The 23154-nt window shown below is 41.5% G+C and overlaps 1 protein-coding gene across 1 annotated transcript in view; it reads left to right on the top strand.

Annotated features, from left to right (window-relative positions):
• Positions 1 to 7221: 7221 nt before the first annotated feature.
• LOC140907945 (uncharacterized) overlaps positions 7222 to 23154 on the top strand; it is a 41409-nt gene continuing 25476 nt past the window's right edge. Inside the window, exons 1-2 of the mRNA XM_073335035.1 lie at positions 7222 to 7484; positions 11780 to 11945. The gene's annotated coding sequence lies outside the window, so the exon portion shown is untranslated. The remainder of the gene's footprint in view (positions 7485 to 11779; positions 11946 to 23154) is intronic.

A 23154-nucleotide genomic window follows, 5' to 3' on the forward strand; every position in this document is an offset into this window, starting at 1 on the left:
GTAGACTATTGCTTAAAGTCCTCAAATAGCACTACTACTGAGAGTAAAAGTTCAATAGTTAGTGCTGCTGGTTTAGGATCTCCCCTTCAATTTCTTGCTGATATGGATTTTTCGTAAGGAAGGATAATCCTTCTTATGATGTTTAGTCACCTGGATCCTTGCTGTGGTCTCTGCTGTCCATATCAGGTTTGGCAATGTTTACTGATTCTTATCTGAATGAACTTATTTATTAGACATTTTTATTATGAAGTCACAATAGAAATACCTAGAGAGTTACTCGATGGCCAAATATGGAAGACAGCTTCAAATATAAGCCCAATTTTGGCTCTTACACGTGTTTTTTTTTTAATAAAAGAAAGGAAGAAAGAAAACAAAACAAAACAACAAAAATCCTACATTATATTTCTCATATATAGTGCATATGTTATATTTATAATCCTACATTATATATAATCCTACTATATATATATAGTATATATATAATCCTACATTATGTTTCTCATATATAACCCTTTCTTTCCTGATCTTTAAAACAAAATAAAATATGGGATGGGAGGGACAGAACTGGTGGTAACTGAGATTGGGCTGGTCTCGGAAGGAAGTGTAATGGCAGCTGTGGGTTTGCTGGCTGTGCTGAAGGGAGCTGGATCAGTGTATGTATGTAAAGAAAGGGATTGTGAAGGAGAAGTAGTAAGGGAGAAAAGAGGCCATACAGGAAGGTAAGTATATAGTGAACAGGACTCTGGGGATGCAAGAGGAAGGGTGGCCTTGTGGTTAATTCACTGTGGTCACATGATGACATAATTGCATGGTGCAAGGCAATGTGATGATATACTCTCTGAGTCCCACATTATGATGGAAAGAAACTGGAGTTTTCCTCAAACACTAAGAGTCAGTTCCGCGGTTTGGCTGATCTGCCCATAGTGCAGGTTGGAGGTGCAAAGATGGCATAAAGCTCACGTTTGCATTCTCCTGATCCTGGGACTGCTACAGGTACAGGTACAGAGCTAGCCCCTTCATATATGTTAGCAGTCAGTGTAATTTAGAGCAGCCCTTAAGTGGCTCTAAGATTCCTTAGGAGCTGAAATTGCAGTTGGCAATGAGTGCAAATTGGGGATATCCCAGCCACACACTCTCCAGCAGCAGGGACAGGGATGGGGTATCTCTGTTGTTTCCTGTACCACCTACTGGGTAATAACACAAGAAGGCTACATGCTTGTAAAACTAAACTGGATCTTTATTAAGAGAACTATTTAAAGAGGTGCTACAACTGCAGATAGCATTCAGGCTATGTGCTGACTTCCAAGTGCTTCCTCCATACTCTTCCCTCCTGCAACCTGTGCTCACTCCCTCTTCCCCCACCTCCAAGATCCATGCAGGTTGATGCATATCCTCTCTGTGTATCCAGGGACTTATACAGTCCTCACCACCAGAATATCTGAATTACATAGAAGCCTCTACTGGGAGTCAATTGTACTGCTTTATGTTTAAGCTTCTCTTTTCTCTATAGCATTAAATGCCATCTATAGCATCCTGTATTTGTAGATTTTAGATGGCAGGGTCTGTGCAGATTTGATTCCCTGCCATATTGCACCTTTTACTTTGCATCATTTACTCCAGTTCAAAATGGGTATAAAATGCTAACTGCAGTGTGAATGGGTGGGGAATTCTGATTTGGTTGGGTTGTACACCCACTTTGGAGAGGTACAAGTGACTGCAAGAGGTGCAAGACTGTGGGAAATTGGATTACCTGCCTTATGGCTACATTAAAATAATTGTGTTCATTGTTGTATGCTAAGTTCAGCTAGGGTTATGATTATACTCGGTAATATTACCTTCCTGAATAATGAAAAACAATGCTTCCCTCCTACTGTATTTAGTAGGATTCTTAGTATACAGTTGCATGCAAACCCTTTCCTCTCCTATGTTAAGGCAACATTAAGAATTATTTTCAAATCACAAAAAGCAAGGCAAGTCAGACACTGTAAAATGCTCCTAACAATCAGCAGTTTCTCTTGGGAGGTTATGGGACTATTCCATTTACATAATATAAAATATCCAATTTACTCTTGCTTCTCTCAGACTCCATCCAGGGGACAACGCAAGAATTCTAATTGGTCTGGAACAGTTTTAATTGGTTGCAAGTTGGGACAATGCATCATAAACAGAAGTGTATATTGTAAGGCTGAAAGCTAACATGAAATGTCAATGTGAGACCAAGAAAACAGATTTAAATAAAATGTTCTTCACTTGAGAAATGCAAGGGGCCGGAGGAATAACAAAATCATGATGACTAGGGAAGTTAAAAAGTTGAGCCTTCGGTGTGAAACCTAATTTTCAGTTAAAGAAAAAAGAGAAACTAAATGAAACCCTTTGGCCTTGTCAGCACTAGAAGGGATTCACTCTTGTAGCTATATTGGCACTCTCTCCTAGTGGAGCTGCAGCTTAAACCTGCACAAGAGTTTGCAAGTATAGTTAATATCAGTTCCATGAATGAAATAAGTTATGTCAGCAAAAGGACTTTTTCCTGGTATAACTACATTTACATTTGGGCTTTTTCCTGCATAGCTCTGTTACCTAGGTGTGTGCTATTTTCACACTCTGAACTTATGCCAGCAAAGCTTTTAAGGGCTTACTTTTTTTAAGCACAGAGATAGATCCCAGCTGGTGTAAACACACTGATTTCAGTATTCCCAAACCCAAGCATCCAAAAATCATGAGTCAGGCCCCAAAATATTGTGTGATTGACTTAAAAATCATGATGTTTTAAAATAATATAATTTGTGTTCTTCTTATTTGCTTTCTGGTCTTGGCACATTTGAGTTCCTGATTTCCAGCTTTACTTTGCAGCCACTGGCACCAGAAACTTTCTTGTGTTGTTTATTTGTTTTGTTTCTGTTTTTTAAATTGGAAGATGACAGTCTCACATCATAACCACATGACCACAGGAGCTGGGATTTTAAGAAATACATCAAATGTGAGTTTTACAATAAAATTGCTGGAGTGGGTAACCACCACAATTTACACCAGTTGAGGATCTGGACTTCTCTTTTACCTCTTAGGAAGTATTCAGAAGTATAGGGCCAAGTTTTATGGTGGGCTATGGCCCCTTTGATGTATTGTTTTACTTTTCTCCTGTATCCCTTCTATCACTTTTTGTCTAATTAGGCCACTTCCTGGAGGCAGTGCTGCAAATGTGAGTTTTTAAGGAGGAATTAAAAGGGGCAACAGACCATGTGATTAGCTTTGGGACAAACATTCCAAGCATAGAGGGGCAACATGAAAGGAGACATAGAGAACCATGTGTGGGACACATACAGGAACTGATGTTCAACCTGTCTTGGAAGAAATTCACTATAATAAGGTTACTTATGCAGAAAACTCCATCAAAACTTGTAAATTGCTGTTTCCATTATGATAGGGAGAAACGATGGAGCAGTGGTTAGGATACTCAACAGAAAACTGGGTTCAATTTCTTGCTCCACCACAGACTTCTTGTGTGACCTTGACAGTCACTTAATCTTTATGTGCCTCAGTTTCCCATCTGTAAAATAGGGATCGAGAGATAATATAAATATATTTAATAATACTGGGCTAGTTCCTCAGCTGGTATAGATCAATCAGCAACACTCCAATGACTTCACAGGAGCTATGTTGACTGACACCTGCTGAGAATCCAGCCCTGAGCTCTGGAAGGTGGATTATCGCTGTCAAGACATCCTCCAGTGGCTCAAGAACATGAGTACAAACCTCAGAGCAGACTGTTAAGAGGCAGGGCACAAATCCCAAATTGGCTGTGAGGTCTGTACTCAGAGCTCACCTACCAAGTATCAAGTGTAAACTCCTCAGGCACTGTAACGGTCTAATCATGGGATCACGGACAGTCCCCGTGGGTACTCTGATCTATCTTGTCACCTAGACAAGCTTGCCTTTGTGATAGATGGTCCCTTACACCAAAACTCACAATGATATTCAGGTTTCAGAGTAACAGCCGTGTTAGTCTGTATCCGCAAAAAGAAAAGGAGGACTTGTGGCACCTGAGAGACTAACCAATTTATTTGAGCATAAGCTTTCGTGAGCTACAGCTCACTTCATCGGATGCATTCAGTAGAAAATACAGTGGGGAGATTTATATACACAGAGAATATGAAATAATGGGTGTTACCGTACACACTGTAACGAGAGTGATCAGGTAAGGTGAGCTCTCGTTACAGTGTGTCTGGTAACACCCACTGTTTCACGTCCTCTGTGTATATAAATCTTTCCACTGTATTTTCCACGGTATGCATCTGATGAAGTGAGCTGTAGCTCACGAAAGCTTATGCTCAAATAAATTTGTTAGTCTCTAATGTGCCACAAGTCCTCCTCTTCTTTTTAATGATATTCAGGTTACTCCCAATCCCAAAGGACCACTCACTAACCCCCGGTCAATTGCTCCTTAGATCTCATAACTATCTAAATAATTATTCATTAGGGAAAGGGGGAAGGGGAAGAGTTATTTACAAGGTTAAAGCAGGTAAACACACACACAAATTAATTCATCTTAAATTTCAAAAAGTAATTGAATTTTCTATAATAAGCAAGCTCTATATGTCCTTTAGGGATAACCTGGGATAAACACTGGGGACCTCTTGCTTATGCCTAGAAAACCTTGCCCTCGATAGTCAAAGCAGCAAAGAGATATAGTTTCTCCTTGTCAGGGATTTTTATTCCCTGCAACCCTTCTGCGAGCTGCCAGATCAGCTGATGGGAGGAATTGCAGTCTCCTCTCCATGGGGTGGAGAGAGCAATCATCAAAGTCTTTTGTCCTCTTTGATGTTTCACAATAGTTCATCTGGTCTTGATGGGCCTGCTCTGTGGGACAAGAGATGACACCTTTTCCTGTAGGCCAGCATTTCACACTAATTAATGTCCCTCTCCTGTCTGGTGATTTCCACAGCTACAGAGGCATGCAACGTAACCACTTAAATATTACCTTACAATGTGAGACATAGAGGTTACACGTGAGATTAGTGCACACAGCAATTTACAAGCATTCAGTTTAGTCTAAAAGTTTCATAACCCTAATACTTATGTTAACAATACTGGTGCACAGGTGAGCCAGATTAATTCCAGCTATGCATTTCTCAGCGTTCAGTTGAAACGGGGACCTTGGCAGGAACTGACACCTGGTTTGCCAGTGTCACAATCACTGAAAGGCCTTTTGGAGGAAATGTATTTTAAGAGGTTTGGGGGGAAATCAGGAGAGTGGGAAATTCAACAAGTGAGAAGCAAAATACAGGGGATACAAGTGGGGAAAGGATAATGGGCTAGATTCTGTGCTGGCCCTAGACTTGGCCCGGCAATGAGACAGAAAGGAGACTGCTGCTGGAGTCTAAGGAGTAGAGCAAGAGCTCTCACTTGTGCCTCCCACTGCCATTGCCTCTATAATCAGGCCCAAGAGAGTATCACTCCAGTGGAGGATTGCCCGGGGGGTGTGCCCACTGTGGCCACACCTTTTTACACCCTTTCCTACCTCTGCCCTGAAATGGCCTCTCTGCCAGGGCTTCCGCAGAGGTGGCCCAGAGGTGGCAAAGTGGGCTCTGTACTAACATGGGGAATGCTTTCACATCTGGGGGGCAGGGGGGCGGCTATGTGACCAGGTATAAAGTGGCCACAGGGATGTATGTTGGTTATTTGTTCACTATTGTGCAAGAGGGTGGGCCATGGCATCACGGCTCTTTGTCATGGTATTGATGCATATTTATTTATTCAGGGATTCTGGAATGAAGTGGAATGCCACATGTGCTCATCTACTCACAACTCTTACACAGCAGGGCTGTTGTCTGTGCTTTGGTAACAAATTGAAAGGCTGCTGCAGCCTGCTTTCAGATTCACTGTGGTCACTTCAGTATACTTCAGTGTTAAGAAAAGGCATAGTACATTCTTGTCCTAGTCAACAGGTCAAAACAAACAAACAAACAAACAAACAGTGAAACCATGTGAGGAAACAACCTTGAAAGCCATTCAGGCCTCTTGTATCACACAGAGCAATCATTGGCACCCAGGGCTGACATTTCACTGTTTCAGGGGAGTTCCCATTGCAGTTTTACACCATCACCAGGTCTAATTATGTCAGATGCTTTCATTCTTATAGTGAAAGCTTCCTCTGAGGAAATTAAAACCTGTGTTGGTATTGAAGAGAACATAAGAAATACTGAGAAAATAAATGTGTGTGGGGGGGGAACACGACGGTTGCTATGTTAAAAAAAAACAGATTTTTTTGTTATGGTAACTGTGTAAGAATGACATGTCCAATGTACACCACAAAGAAGGCCCTGGCAAGTGCCATGCCCACAGATCTGAAATAAAAGATACAGCTAGTGTAAATCAGCTGTCGTTCAACGGAGTTATGTTGATTTTCACCAGCTGAGGATCAAGCCCATCATTTCTAGTACTAGAAAAGCAAAGAGGTAGAGAACTCTTGATACCATTGCCCTGTTGCCAAACACTGGACCAGATGAGGAGCTGCTCTTGCAGCATGGGCTTGCATGTCTGGGCTGTGTGTACAATAAGCACAAGGACAGAGCACAAGAGGAATCTTTATTCCCATCAGGGAGAAATCAGCCTGTAAAGGAGTAGGGAGGAGGCAGCGCCATGACCCTGCTCCTTCTCTCCACCCCTTTTGACACACTCTAGGGATCCTAATGTGCCCCAAGCAACCGCAGGACAGCGCCTGGTGAAGTGTCTCCTGTGCTTTCCCACTCTCCTGAGTCATATAGCTCCAAACCATCCATCTCTCCTCTGAGGACCACATTCCCTGACCAAATTACACCGTCCTGGGTGATGCAGTCCAGCTGGTGAACCTACTTCATAGGGGAGAATAGGGACATAAATTGTGAGCAATGCCCCTGAAACCAAAAGAGTTACACTGCATAAAAGTGGTGCAAAGGCAGAATCAGGCCCTTTGAATCCCGAAGTAGCAAACCAAAAGCCCAGCAAAGGCATTACCAATAGACTATTATGGTATGGCTTTCCATCTCAGAGTGAAACTCCAATGGGCTGTAAACTGTCACTCCAGCAGACAGCAGCTCCGGGGCTCATAGGAGCCGTGTGTGCAGTTTTGCTGCTGTTTGCTGCTAGCGCTCACTGAAATTCTTCACAACTGCCAAGAGTGCTGACTCATCATTCAGGGCTCCTGTAGCCTTCCTGCTAGAAACTAGACAAGGCAAGGCTGGTCACACATTCAGCAAGAGATAATGGATTCCAGTAACTTGTGGGTGGCGAGGAATGGGGGGTAGGGGAAGGAACAATCTTAAAGGATATTAAATTAATGCAAACAGTGACAACGGAACAAATGCCAAAGTAACGGAGACTGAAACAGCTACTGACATACATAAAGAACAACGGCTGCTGGAGCTTTTTGTGAATATACCGAATGCCATGCGTTCTTGACAGCTGAAGATCAGCAGCTTAGGCAGAAGGAGAAATCCTCTGGACTTACAGTAAGTCCTGTGACACTGTATCATTTGACTCAATTAGCTCAAATGACTGGGATGTAATTAGGCAAAAATATAACATGAGTTGTGACTCACGCTGTGCCTCAAACTGCCCAGGTCAGCGTGGTAAATTAATTCATATTTTCTGTTAAATGAAAGCTTAGTGTCAACAGCAATTCTTGGCATATCACATGGATATTTATTACGGGAGATGAGGGAAGAAGGGATTTGCTTATGTCCAATGATTTCAAAAGCAAAAGTGAATGAGAGTTAAAAACAAGGGATCAAAGCTAGGGAATATGTCAGGTCAACAAATATAACTGAGACGTAAGTTATTTTTGGCATACCATCTGGTAGCTATGTATGAAAGCTGATGATTAACTTACTAGTTATGTGTGTATGATGCAAGAGGTATGGTGAGTGGTTCACTTGCAAATTTAGTCCTCCAGCCCCGTTCCTTGTGCCCAGACAAAATCCCCAACATAAAAGGCTTAGCCCACAAATTAGCCAATATGGTCATCCCAGATTTTATTTATTGTAAGCCATCGGCCTAAGGGTGACAATCTGAAACACGCACTGCAAAGCCCTAGTGCAATTTGCATTAGTACTCACTAGAAATGGACCTGGACTTAGGAAGCTTGAATCCAAAGCCACACCTGAATCCTAATCTTCCATAAGTAGCAGAGGGTTGTTGGATGCCGTGTTCTGGTTGGGCTGATAATAGAGCAAGGCATGACTCTGGCTCTTCTGGACATTGCTTACCTTCAGGTGGGTTCCAGAGATGGTGTTCGGGGCAAACTGGCCGTGTGTGAAGGGACCCACTGGGGCAAACATGGAGTGAGAGGAAGTGTGGGGGAAAATTGGGGGTAAGACAGAGCACTGGGGCAAACTAGAGAAGCAGTGGGGAAATCGATGGAGGCAGTGGGACAGAGGGGTAAACTTGGTGACTAAGAAGGAGCACTCGGAAACACTGAGAGGAAGCACTGAGGCGAATTTGGAGTTGGGGAATCACTGGGTTAAGGGATCACTGGAGATCAACGTGGGACATGGTTCTGTAGCTAACCCTGTAAAAAGCCCTGTGTAAAAGTGTTAAGGAAGTTGTAATTTAGATGCAAAATGTGTTAACCACTTTTAAAGCACATTGCCTTCCTTAGCATGGCTTCGTTATCATAGTTTCAAACAAGCCAAAATGCATGACATTGTTATGAATCATGGCTCTTGTGGCAAATTTGTGGTAAGATGTGGTGCTAGAAATACTGTATTAGAGACAGAGTTTCTTAGAAGGTGAAAATGTTCCTTTAATTGACTTTAGGGCTGCAAAAATAGTTCGGAGACTGAAAAAAACCCAAACCCATTATCTGAAGGAGTTTGAACTCCATCCAATGTGCGCTCTTTAGTTGCAACTGTTCCGTTGTATTAAACAGGGTGGCCTAGAGCACAGCACTGTTACCATTCAAAATCTGTTGAAGGCTAAAAGAAAAATGGAACACATCATAAAGAACCACAGATTCATTTATGATTGAACATTTTTTCATCTAGAGATAGAGGGCCATATTCTCAGCTGGCCTAAATTGGTGTAGCTCCACCCAAGTCAACTGAGTTATACCAATTTACTCAAGCTGATTACCTGGCCCAGAATACTTCTCCAATATACAAGTGCCCACACCAAAGAATATCTGATTTTTGACATTAAGAGTTGAGGTGACATTTCTTACTCAACAGAGCCACATAATCTTAACCTGACTCCCGCTTCATCTCCACAGTAAGGAGTCTCTCAGGATGATCACAGCATCTCCCCCCTCAAGCTTGTTTGTCTGTTGTAATCTTTGCCAACCATTCTTTTGTGTCAGGCTCCTGACCTACCTATTCTGAGACTGATCTGATTTGGGGGGTTGATTTTTAGAGAGGATTCAAAATGAAGTTTTAAACCTCTCCAATCTAACTAAAATGGCAAACGTTAAATTCCATCCTGTGGAACCATAATGTCCCCAACGTAGGTCAGCAGCAGAGTTTGCACATGGGATCTTCACATCCACACCACAGCTCTCTACCACTTGAGCTAACACATATTGCAAGCAGGATTCTTGGATTCTCTTCCTAGTTCTGCAAGGGAAGTGTGGTCTGGTATTTTTCCCTATCTCTGTGCAAAAAAGCATTATAAGAAAGTTGACATTTAAAAACAGCTCAGGAGAGGTGGTGGTTTATATCTCAGGAATCTATTAAGCCAATGACCTCCAATTTGCATCACACTTTCTATCCCAGGCCACAAACTAGCATAGCAATTTCCAGGCCACTCTGACCTCTGTGTGTGAATTTCAGAGAGGTTAGAAAACTCAGCTTCAGACAGTGACAGTGCTTCAACCTTAACTATGGTCCAGTAACTTGCCCCCCGTAATGTCCAGTCTGGATTTTCATAGTCCTTCAAAACAGAGGACTAATGTACTGAAGTCTGACCTGGTTTCTTCAGTTTTTTCAGTGGAGTTACATGGGTGTAAATCTGGAGTATCAGTGGGGAATTAGGCCTTATGCCTGACAAATCAAATCACAAAGTTATCCCAAACCTCCCTCCCCTTACTGTAGATTATTGAAACACAACTCATTGGGTATAGTCTTGCTTAGTGCTTCTTACTACTTTTTTCAGCTAGCTTTGCAACTTCTGATTTGTCAAAAACAAGAAATAAATAAGCATGGTGTCTAGATGCTATGGGGAACATGAACTCTTGCCTCCAAGGAACTGTTTTCATTGGGATTGAAACCATGCTGCCTACCTAGAAGGATTCTCATGCAGTTTCCTCGATAGTTGGAGAATTTGTTTCTATTCTATTCAGGTTCATATAATGCACCCATCGCCATAGCCTCTGAGCACCTTCCAACAATTAATTAAGCAACATACTTAAAATATGTCACATGTTTTCTGCCTGCTGTTATAAGTAGGGCCAGATCCTCAGCTGGTATAAATTGGTTCGCTCCATTGAAATCAATTGTTTTACACCACCGGTAGATCTGGCCTGTAGTCTACAGCATAGTGTGGTTTCCACTGTTTTCAGAATAAAACCTCCAAAACAATAACAACAATAAAAACTCCCTTGTCAATACTGGTCAGGAAAGTATGCTGGAATCTTGAGTACAGCCACATTTATACATAGCTGTGGCTAGCATGTTTTGAATTCTAGTGTGGACAGGACCTAAATTAGGAAAGAGGCAAGAGAAACTGAATGCAAATGTGTGTAAGGGAATATTAATGACTGGTACCAGAGTCACTTTCACTTTGTTATTAAAAGCAACATCGGTGCTTTGGAAGAATACAGACACCGGAGAAGTGTAACTGGCTGCTGCTTTTAGCTCAGGCACAATGTTTCTCTAATTTTAACTGTTTATGAATGTAGTGCTGAGAGCAAAGGAGAATGGAATTTAGTTATCCACTGAATAGGGGCAGCATAGGTTGTGACAGTGTGACCTTTCACATGCTGTTTTGCTAATGAGTTTCAGCCTTTACCTGGAGACAGGGGCATGCACAGGAATAAAAATGTGGCCACTTTTGGAGGGGCACTTTCTGTGCCTCCTCTGGCTGGAGGAGCTGGCTCTCCTCCCCTTCCTCCCTCTCACCCTACCCTGCAGCCAAAGGAGCTGGCTCTCCCTGCCACGGCCCCAGGGCGGTGAAGCTTGCTGTCCCTTGGCAGCCAGAGGAGCTGGATCTCCTCCCCCGGCACCGCCATGGCCCCAGGGCCAGAGGAGCTGTCATCTCCTGCCCTAGCTGGGCTGGAAGAGCTCGCTCTCCCCACCCCGGCTGAGTTCTGTGTCCCCACTGATTGGGGGGACATGCCCTTCCTTACTCCCTCCCTCCTGCTTGTGCATGCCCTTTCCTGGAGATACTCACTTAGGTTCCACACCATGGTCTTTACAGTTGATGGGACAAATCATTTTCTTTGCCCATTCGGTTCTGGACTTGAATGCTGAGGCTGCCAACAAAGCTACCAGCTGACTGTTGTAATGGTTTTGTGATAGGGACACTTGTCCACTAGGAACTGAACTGAGGCTCCCAGCTTGTTTCATAGAGGCCACCTCCATCCACTGGATGGTGATGCCTTTTGATGGCTGGGTGTTAATTATCATAGAATCTAACTGTGAAAGCCTTCACATCCCACAGCCTATCCCTGAGCTGTTCAGTCTACTGCTGTAACTCCAGCAGTTTCTGGCCATAGACCCAGCACAAACCAACCATGGGAGGATTATCCCAGTATGATGGCACAAGACCAGTTTAGAGATTTTGACATGACCTCACCGTCTTCCTATCATTTCAGGGACAAATCCAGAGACCATGTCCATGATATTCCAATGTGGCAACGATCCCCAATTGCCATTTACCACCAGTATCCATTGTAACTTGGAGCAGCTCTGAAGCGGCTCAAACTTATGCTGAGGGACTAGCCTCACTCACAGCAGCACCAGAGTCAGAGGCACAAACAGGTAAGCTCTATGCCTCTATTGTAGCCCTTGACTTGCCCAGTGTGTTCCTCTGTTTATAGCTGAGGATCTGGGCCCATTTATTTCTAAAATACTCTAGTATTTTTAATAGTATAAAAATATTTACAACTTAGCAAAATGTGCTTATTATCTGATTGTTTGGTCTATGTCAGTGTGTTAACAAACAGACAGGCCGTCCTTGTTACTGCGTCCCAAAGCAGCTCCAGGTTCTTTGTCAAAGCTTTTAATAGCCCTTTGGATTGGAAAAGTGCCTAGACAGTCATAGGATTGCATGACTCACTGGGCTACAGAAAACTAGCTAAACACAAAGTTAAAAGAATCAAAACAGCTACATTAGGTCATTTTGAAATATCGGTATCTGAGTTACACAGTTCAGATAGAGATTATTTTAGTAGCTTGCAAAGAACATCACATTGCTGGAATTTCTGAAATGTTTGAGAAGTAAGTTCAAGGTCGTATTTGAACACAAACATGTTGCACATGGTAATTATCATGAGTCTGTTATATTTACTGGTACAAAGTATTCAGAGGCATGCAGCAAGTAAACTAATGATCTGTCGCTGAGCAAAGTTTAACTCTGAGTACTGTGTTATGGATTTCAAAATATGTTTTAGTGTCAGGCTTTCTGAAATCACAACGAGAAAAATATTTTGATTGTGAAAGAAATGTGAAAGATTTACTTGAGACAGAAAAAGAAGGGAGGCAGTAGGCAGAAAAGCCTGCAAAAATATTTTCTCAATGCTATATAGTGTTTAGATCCAGTCATATAGCCAGCGTATGAGAACAATGGGAACCAAGACAAATCTTACGTATACTCATATCTGAATTTTAACAAACAATTTAAACTCTCTCCTGATAATCTTTGAGCTGGTACATTGTGATACATTGTCAGAACGAAACTTTATTACCAAAAGTGAGATCAGCATTTACAGAAGGCCTTTGTGAGTAATACACAGGTCCCGTCTCTTGACACAGAATCCCTGTACTGGAGGCAGTTTCAGTATTAATCAGTCTGCTGTTGCTAAGGGCTACGATTTGCTAACAGAAAACTTGGATTGGTCACTGATTCATTGTAATGAGGCACTGTTAATTTGCAGTGTTTTAATTTACCCAACTGTGTTTCCTTCAAGATTATATTAACAAAAGAGTCATTAACAAAGAATTTCTGTTGCCATTGATGCATGTGCGTGCGTGTGTGTGTGTGTTTTCTCTGGAAGGTTTCAAAGCACTGGTATATTTAGATTATTAAAGGCATGATTTTGCTTCCATTGAAGTCAATGGCAAAACTCTCTTAGGCCTCAATTCTTCTCCCAGAGGGAGAATTCAGTTTTGTGCAGAGGGCTGGCACAACACCTATTTACCATTTAAGCCCCACAGGGTGGTGCATAAACTTGTGCTGGCCCTTTGCATATGGGTGAATTTCTCCCTAAAAGAGGAAATCAAGCTAACGGAGTAACTTCAATAAGGTGACACTGCCGATTGTTGGTAGTGAGTCCAAGCAGTGAGATTCAGATCTGAAGTCTTAAACCACCCCCATAAGAATTGGGGGGCAGACGGTTCTGCCAACTTTAGAGATGTGGGGGCAGCTGTGAAATTCAGACCCAGATCTGGGTTCAGAGGGGTGGGAGGATGTGCTCAGCTATAATTCTTAGCAAATAGTCTTTAAGGCTCCAGTTGACCAAAGCAATTACATCATGTGCTTAAGTGTTTTACTGAATGAAAATTGCCTGCTGGATCAGAAACTACACAAATAAAGCAAAACCCAGCAGCTCTTCAGACATGGACAGAGTCAAATTTACTCCCAAGGGAGCTGCAATCGGTACCTTTTGCTCAAAGGCGTCCCTATTCATGAGTGGATTCACCCCCAGGGGAAGGCCAAGGCCCATACCACCACCGTCAGATCCTCAGGGTTCCTACATAATAACACCTAGTTCTTATATAGCATTTTTCATCCGTAGCTCTCTAAGTAATTTACAAAGGAGGTCAGCATTGTTACCACCATTCTTACAGAAGGAGTAACTGAGGCAGAGAGAGGTGAAGTGACCTGGCCAAGGTCACTCAGTGGGCAAATGGCATAGCTGGGAGTACAACTTATGTCTACTGAGTCCTAGTCCAGTGCTCTGTCCGCGAGACTTCTGGGCTAGCCCCACCCAGTTTTGTGACTATATTTGCCAACTCTGGGGCCCCTGTTGGAACAGATGTTACACGAAGCTTGCTCAAGAAACCATACCACTGCCAGGGAACTGCAATCACAAGCCAGTGGAAGCCAGAGATGACTCGTCTGACTATGCAGATAGTTTTATTTCCGCTCCCCTCCCCTCAAAAAAATCTGCTTATGATACTATGTGTTTTTATCTAACACAAATACTTACCTGTGCAAAACCTCTCAGAGGGCAAGATCCTGATCTCGGTGGTCTGGGTGTAATTGTACAGTAACATATTCACGTCAATAGCATTTCTCTGGATTTACACAGGTGTCACCAAGTGTTAAATTAGGTTCAGTATTGCCATTTCTTGTGATTTTACCATAAGTCTTGCACTATTGGGTTTTTTTTTTTTAATTTAATGCCTGCACTACCGGAATCATGTGAAAATGTGAGAATCTCAGGTTTCATTTTTTATGCATACGTTTCTAACTCTCATGGTCTTGGAGTAAAACTGGCAAATATGAACCCTAAAGGCTCAGAAGGGCAATAAAAAGAAACCCATGTGTACCTTTTATTTAATCTCATGATTTTTTTAAGTCCATCTCACGATTTGTGGGGCCTGGCTCATGATTTTTGAACATTTGGGGTTGCCAGCCCTGCAGGCCCAGAGTCTAGCTTTCCCTACTCATCGGATCTCTATTTCTATGAGTGACTCATGCAGTATCATGGGGACGGCAAGAAGGAATGTGATGTGTTCACCACATCATCCGTTTAATTTCCTGGGCACATTTTTAGAGTGACTGGGAGATTCTCTATTGCGCCTTTCATTAATATGCATCTAGATTTGTCTGCCTACCTTGCATCTGCACTAACAACCCTTCTGTGTGACCCTGGGTGAAAACTGAGAGGTACCATCAGCTAAAAGCAAGGGACTGACCAGAGTGTGCCCCTATTCTGAATGGATAGTTACAGCTCTGTGTAATACAGAACCATAAAATATCGTCTAGGTCAGATATGCCTTTAAACCAGGAGCATAACTATTAATAATTAAATATAATAGCCAATCATTCCCTTAGAAAGCAATTTCTCTCCCCACTAGCACACAGAGCAAAGACTACATCAATATTTTTCTCAGAGGAGATGGATAGATAGCTTAATTCATTTTGCAAATCCAGGGAAGTGACACTTCAGCACTTTCACATAAACCGTCTCTGACACTGTAAATTAGCTAAGGGGGGAAAAAGGGGGGGAACATGTCAGGCACAGAAGGACTTAATTTTTCTCTTGTTTAAAATATCATCAGTTATCTGCAATCAATGTAATGAGACAGCTTTCCATACAATAATGATTTACAATATGTTTATAGGCAGAGATAGGAGTAATCATAAGGTTAGCTTTGTCTCCATGTGATTTCTTTGAGCATCAGAAAGGCTTAGTTTTGCAGTTCTCTCAGCCTAAGAATGCACGAGAGACAGACTTAGATCTATGTAAATTTCTGTACTTCCCCACACAAATATGTGTAGTGTATGCAGGCAATCTGGCCTTAATTTCATATAAACATATCCAATTACCAGATGCTTAAGACATGCAAAAATCAACGATCCCAAGGAATGAAAAGCAATACAATCACTGTTTAAATATCTAAACGTGTATTAAAGGAAACACACTTCTGGATTTGATGTTTTAATTTTCTTAACTTTTCATTGTCTGGGATTTCCTGTTTTAAAGCTTGCGGGGGGTGGGGGGGGGAGAATGAGGAATGCTTCTACTGCTGATGTTGTCCTTTCCCAGTGGGTAATCTCTGCCCCAGTGTTTTACGTGGAGCTGAGATGAATGTGGCTCTGCTGTATTTATTTCCTTGCGTGTGCACGAGAATTGCTGATATCAGCAGATCTCTGCAAATGGTGCTTGACACAGGCTCTGCTGTTGTCACACAGGGAACACTAGCCTGTTTTTATGGACACAACAAAAATCATATTTTTAATATTTCTTAGCAACAGAATCTCTCTTAGGTACTTGTATAGTCCTCGTTATAACAATCTATAATGTATTTACCCTCACAAAACCCCTCTGTAGTAGGGAAGCGACATTATTCCCATTCTACAGATGGTGATCTGAAATACTTAGAGACTAAGGGCTTTATGCAGCATTGTGCAGTGTGAGGTTGTGAATCCTAATGCACAGCAACTAACCAAAATGTCCCTAGTGCACACCAGCAGAGCCTACATGGGCCATTTAGCAAGCAACAGAATTCATACTCTCATAGCCCACACTGTTGCACTGTATAGACAAGCTCTAAGTGACTTGTCCACACTCGCATAGAAAGTCTGTGGTGGAGCAGGACATTCAACTCAGGTCTCTGAAGTCCAAGGCTAGCACTTGGGCCATTGAACTATCCTTCCTCTCAGTGGGTGAGTGATGGTTTTAACAAATCAAATGATTCTGGAATCCTAATGCCTTTCCCCATCAGATTAAGCTATAGTTTGTGTGAGGAGCTATGTAACATTTATATATATATGCCATCCCTAAAATACTCAGCTTTAACCCACCGAAAAATAACCTATATTTACCTAGCATAAAATATTAGAACTGTTCAAAAATTATTGTTAAAATATTTTTGTGCAAAGTGTTCATTTTTTCAATGCAAAATCTGAAAAAAATGCAATTTTCTTTTTTTGTTGAAAACCCAGAAAAATCCCCCCCCCCCCCAAAAATTAAAAACATAGAGACAAAAATTGATCATGCTGAAAAATTTCCCAGAAAATATTTACCATTTTCCAACAGTTATCAAACATGGAAAGCTTAATGTGTGTCATTATCTTTTCTCTAGCAGTTGTAATTGCAATCAGCACCCCTGTGAAGGAGTCACCCTAAAGTCTACACTTCTCCAACAGCAGTCAGATAATGATCACCATAACCCCCCCACATGCTGGTAAACTGTGGACCATTGTAGTGCATAAATTATTACATTGTGGACCTTAATGGCTCAACCTGGTCCGTTTTACAAATGAAATCATTTAACAGTTCCCAAAATAATACATAGGCTTTAATCCGTTGCAGTGTCATCGTATTCACCATCTAACTATCTCCAAGTACTTAACAAATCTATTCCCAGCTCTACAACAACTCACCTGCTGGCTGATACTGGGCAAGTCACTTCATTCCTCTGTACCTCTGCTCTACCATCTGTCTTGTCTATTTAGACTGGTTTCAGAGGAACAGCCGTGTTAGTCTGTATTCGCAAAAAGAAAAGGAGGACTTGTGGCACCTTAGAGACTAACCAATTTATTTGAGCATGAGCTTTCGTGAGCTACAGCTCTTTTCAGGATGGTGACTGTCCTGGAAAGAACAAGTCTCTTACTTGAGTCAAAATGGCACAAGGGCCTCTAGATGGTACTGAAATGCAAATAAAAATAGTCATAATAATTATTAGTAGTAATAAATAGTAAATCAGTGGGAGGGATTACAAACCAGGAAGTCTTGTCTTCCAGTCTCATGTTTATTCCACTAAGCCATAGTGCCTTTGAACTATTTTCTTAAGCATCCTCCCAAAAAGTGTCAGTTTAATCAGAACAAACACAACTATTGAGGATGCAAAGATAAATATATCCTTTTACAGTATGCTTTTTATATATATGATTCTTTCAAACTACAGATCGATAGTATTCACCCACATATTCACATTGCTGAAAGCTGCCCCTGGGCAAAACAACTAATAAAGTACATCTTGAGTCTTGTATCTATGGCAATTGTGATGCACGTGCAAATACTCAGCATAGTGAGTGTGCAGTGCAAGGCGGTATAATTTTTGGTTTATACTCCAGAGAAGGTATGTGCCTTAGGAACTGGGAGGTGCCCTAGTTGAAGGCTTCCCATGCAGGGGATGGTTAAAGAGCCTGCATGTAACTGCAGCTGGCTGTGTCCCTATCTGTATGTATGCTGGTGAAAGTGCAGGCTGGATAGGGCTTGGAAGCTTCTCAATGTCAAAGGGAGCTGAGGCTGGTGGGTTGGGTGAGCTCAGTGGTACCCCAGTTCCAGGTGGCACCCTGGGGGGGAACCTGTCACACCTACCATCTGGAATAGCCTTTTGGTGTACTGCCACCATGCTGGCAGTCTGAGCCAAACTCCGATCTGCTGCAGTGACATCAGTGGAGCTGTGCCTGTTTACACCAGATTTAAGTCTGGTCCTCAAATCCCCTGTGAAGACAGATATTTTCTCCCTGGCCTATTTCTCTCTCTGCGATTTTTGTATTTGTTATTACTTTATAACTCTACCTATTTCAATCTCTAAAGTGTTTTAGAGTAGAGTTCATATGAAAGATTTTACACAAAGTTGGATTGTACCTCAGCTCCCGTAAAACCCCATTGATATATTTGGTTATATGATATAGCTTAATAATTGAATCATACATAATAATTAATATTTGTACATGAAAGCTCTAAGGAATGCTACATTTCTTTTTTCCCCTTAGCTAGGCATGCTGTTAATTAATACATTGCAAAGTGATTAAAATCATTTTTAAATAATGAACAATACCAAGACAGACAAGTTAATTGATTGATTGGTGTATGAGCAGGGTCCTAAGGGACTAGCATTTGCATATTAACACAGATCCTGTCTTAACGAGCTGCTTGCCACATTTTATCTTCCTTTGAGCAGCACTGTGCATGATAAAATAACACAAATAAGCCCATCGAATTGCTACTTCTCAAGGAAACATTGCTCAAACTTTAAAAATGCCCTTCACTAAATATGACCTATGCACACATCATATACATCTGCAGAGAGAACTATGTAGATATATTGAACTTTTAGTGAAAGGTGCTTGTTAAAGTTAGCCATTCTGGAGAATTATTTGTAAAGACTACAGCATGGCAGTGCAATCTTCTCCATGCTGATCTGACATTTGCCTCAATCCTGATCTGGTGGTAGGAGGAGAGGAGAGTTCAGTGTTCAAGGCCATTCAATCTGGGGCCTCATTGCTGTGGCTGACAACAAGGAGCAGCATGCCAACCAGTTCCAATTGTCCATAAGAATGGGACTGCTATCACCAACTCATTTCACACAGGCCATCAAGCAGTAACTTCCAATCACTAGAGTCTAATCCTGCATCCACAGAAGACAGGCACAAAACTTCCAGCATCTTCAATAGTGTAGGGCTAGATGTGGAAGAATGTCCTAGAGGCAGTGACAGTCAACATGTCCACAACCGGACACATGACAACGTGTGACCAATTCCCCCTCTTTTGTCAATATAGTCAAACCTTGCTTACCTAAATGCTAATGAAATGAAATTCTTAATGTTGTTAAAGCTGGATATGAACCCCAAGTTTTGACTTCATCTCGTAAGTCTGCATGACTTACAGTCCTTGGGCCAGATCCTGAAATGGTATAAACTGGCATAGCTCCATTTAAGTCACTTGCAATGTACACCAGATGAGGATATGGCTCCTGTGGGCTTAAGTCCGGAAGCACAACTGCTGCCACCTCCTGTAGAACAGGGGGGACAGGAAGAATCCAGCAACCAGGTATTGAAGTTGGTTGTCAGGGGCAGGTCAAGTGACCCTTCAAAGCCTTCTGGGCAAGCTCCCAAAGTACCCGGGTGGCCCTTGAGATCAACAGATAATTGAGTTTCTACTGAATTTTGAACAAGTATAATGGCACTATACAAATGGAGTAATCATCACTGGTGTAAGCAAGGACAACTTCACTCATCCCAAGGATCTAGCTGTCTCAGGGATTTATCAGTGAAGACCAGTACCTGGAACTGAATCCAGAGCAGGAATAGGAACCAGTGACAACTTTGTAGCACTGATATGATATGCTGTCTTCAGGGTGGATTGCCACATGATGAACCAGCTGAAGATTTTGAATGAAGTCTGTCTTCAGTCCTTAAGAGACAGTACTGCCACTTTGATTGCTCTAGTTCATAGAATATCAAGAGTATTTTCATCTAGAGAATACAGGTTAAAGCAACCTTAGAAACTGTAATAGTTTATGATTACTATACTGAGCAGATTTAAGTCCATATTGTATACAGAGATAATTAAATTACTTAGGGAATTTTTGACTCAAATGGATTGTTTCAAATAGGTTGTCTTAAATTAATTTAAGACAGAGTTTAGGCCAATCCTTCTCCTCATGATATGAATTTGTTTTCTCTTTAGATTCGGATGTCATTTGTTAATCCTTTTATTTCTAATGGAAACAAAACTAAAAATCTCAGAAAAATCATCTCTTTAATGCTGTTCTAATAATTTTGTACTGTATGTTAATAATTACAGGTTGTTCCTGGATGATTAATAGAGGCCACCAAGATTTTTTTTAGAAATCAGCACTGCAGTATTTTGTTAGTCTTATAGTCTTTGCTAATATCTGTCACTTTTTACCCTAGAATAAATATACCATGTCTGTCTACCTTTCCATCAGTCATCTATCTCTCTTACATGCAAAAAATAAAGCCATGTTAATGCAATATTAAGGCTGTACTCTTAAAATCACAAAGGCCCAGATTGCAATACTCTTAGTAAAGCTGAATAATATCTTACATCATAAGTAGATCAACTGAAGTCAATACATCTATTTGCAGCATGGAGTACTATTTAATAGGTGAAATCCTGGACCCACTGATGTCAAAGCAGGTTTTGCCAAAGCCTCTAATGGAATCAGGAATTTACCCAATGTGAGCGTGGGAATCACAATCAGACCCAAAGTAAAGAAGTGCTAAAGTTATGTTTCTAACAGTAACATCTTCTATGATGAGATTACTGGTTCTGTGGATGAAGGGAAAGCAGTGGATGTATTGTTTCTTGACTTTTGCAAAGCTTTTGACACGGTCTCCCACAGTATTCTTGTCAGCAAGTTAAAGAAGTATGGCTGGATGAATGCACTATAAGGTGGGTAGCAAGTTGGCTAGATTGTCGGGCTCAACGGGTAGTGATCAATGGCTCCATGTCTAGTTGGCAGCCACTGTCAAGTGGAGTGCCCCAGGGGTCGGTCCTGGGGCCGGTTTTGTTCAATATCTTCATAAATGATTGGAGGATGGTGTGGATTGCACTCTCAGCAAATTTGTGGATGATACTAAACTGGGAGGAGTGGTAGATACGCTGGAGGGCAGGGATAGGATACAGAGGGACCTAGACAAATTGGAGGATTGGGCCAAAAGAAATCTGATGAGGATCAATAAGGATAAGTGCAGGGTCCTGCACTTAGGACGGAAGAACCGAATGCACAGCTACAGATGAGGGACCGAATGGCTAGGCAGCAGTTCTGCAGAAAAGGACCTAGGGGTGACAGTGGACGAGAAGCTGGATATGAGTCAGCAGTGTGCCCTTGTTGCCAAGAAGGCCAATGGCATTTTGGGATGTATAAGTAGGGGCATAGTGAGCAGATCGAGGGACGTGATCGTCCCCCTCTATTCGACATTGGTGAGGTCTCATCTGGAGTACTGTGTCCAGTTTTGGGCCCCACACTACAAGAAGGATGTGGATAAATTGGAGAGAGTCCAGCGAAGGGCAACAAAAATGATTAGGGGTCTAGAACACATGACTTATGAGGAGAGGCTGAGGGAACTGGGATTGTTTAGTCTGCAGAAGAGAAAAATGAGGGGGGATTTGATAGCTGCTTTCAACTAACTGAGAGGTGGTTCCAGAGAGGATGGTTCTAGACTATTCTCAGTGGTAGAAGAGGACAGGACAAGGAGTAATGGTCTCAAGTTGCAGTGGGGGAGGTTTAGATTGGATATTAGGAAAAACTTTTTCACTAGGAGGGTGGTGAAACACTGGAATGCGCTACCTAGGGAGGTGGTAGAATCTCCTTCCTTAGAAGTTTTTAAGGTCAGGCTTGACAAAGCCCTGGCTGGGATGATTTAATTGGGGATTGGTCCTGCTTTGAGCAGGAGGTTGGACTAGATGACCTCCTGAAGTCCCTTCCAACCCTGATATTCTATGATTCTATGATTCTATGATCTATCTGGCACATCCTGTACTTATATTTTAAATACATTTTGCCAAAACAAAACAGACATATACTAAGCAAAACTGATTACAATGAAATTTCAAATATCTGAAACTTTGAAATTTGGAGGGGGAAAAAAGGAAAAAAATGTAAACTTTTTCTTCCATTTTTTGACCACTGAGTGAGCTGATTAAGCTATTTCAATACTTGACATTCTGATCAAATCTTTTTCAAACTGTTGAACATCAGAGTGAAAAGCAAAAAAAAAGAAGGTGCAAAAATACTTATACGTTGTACTTCCCACCCCCTCTGTTTTTGACCTGCTCTAATATTAAACTACTTGTTTAACCAAAAAACAGGAAGAGGAAATACTACCTATGTGCAGTAAGGCTGAGATAATGTAGATGTAGGAGCCTTAGTTTTAACACTTCCTCAGTTCAGTGCCCAATGTTCATGTTAAATTACAGCTTTGTCTCACAAAGACTGTATTTTTTTCTTAAGAAAACCCTATAACTCAAAAACAACAGAAGAGATTTTGCCCAAATTTAAAACAAAACAAAACAAACAAACACACGCACAAATACTGCAGGAAACATAGAAAATGTTATTCTCTTTAGCCAGGCACTGATCCAAACCCTAAATAAGTCAATAGAAAGACTATCAAGTTTCAAGAGCTTTAGATCAGGTTGTAAATGAATGTTCAGAAAGGTACACATATGTATAAAACAGAGATATAATGGAAACAGTCTCAATTTTAAATATATTATATTAGTCATATTCCAGAAGCACCTAATATTCCCAGTCAGGATTGATTGTGCTAGGCATATATTATTCATTCAGGCTTTATTTCTTGTCTTCAGTCAAGTGTAGGTCTTGTTTATCCTGCATGGTTCCACATTCTTTTGAATCTTATTTGGGATGTTTATTGAATTTTCAGTGGTTAGTCTCATGTTTAAGGAGCCCTGATTCAAGGCCCTTATTCTGTATGTTTTTGTATTAGAGGATGTTGATGAGAGTTTATTTCAGTGGAATACAGGATGTTGGTCTGAGGTCTCTGATTCCTCTTGCAGAAGAAAAAAATTGAATA

The sequence above is a fragment of the Lepidochelys kempii genome, chromosome 2, assembly GCF_965140265.1.
Source record: "Lepidochelys kempii isolate rLepKem1 chromosome 2, rLepKem1.hap2, whole genome shotgun sequence".
NCBI classification, from domain to species: Eukaryota; Metazoa; Chordata; order Testudines; family Cheloniidae; genus Lepidochelys; species Lepidochelys kempii.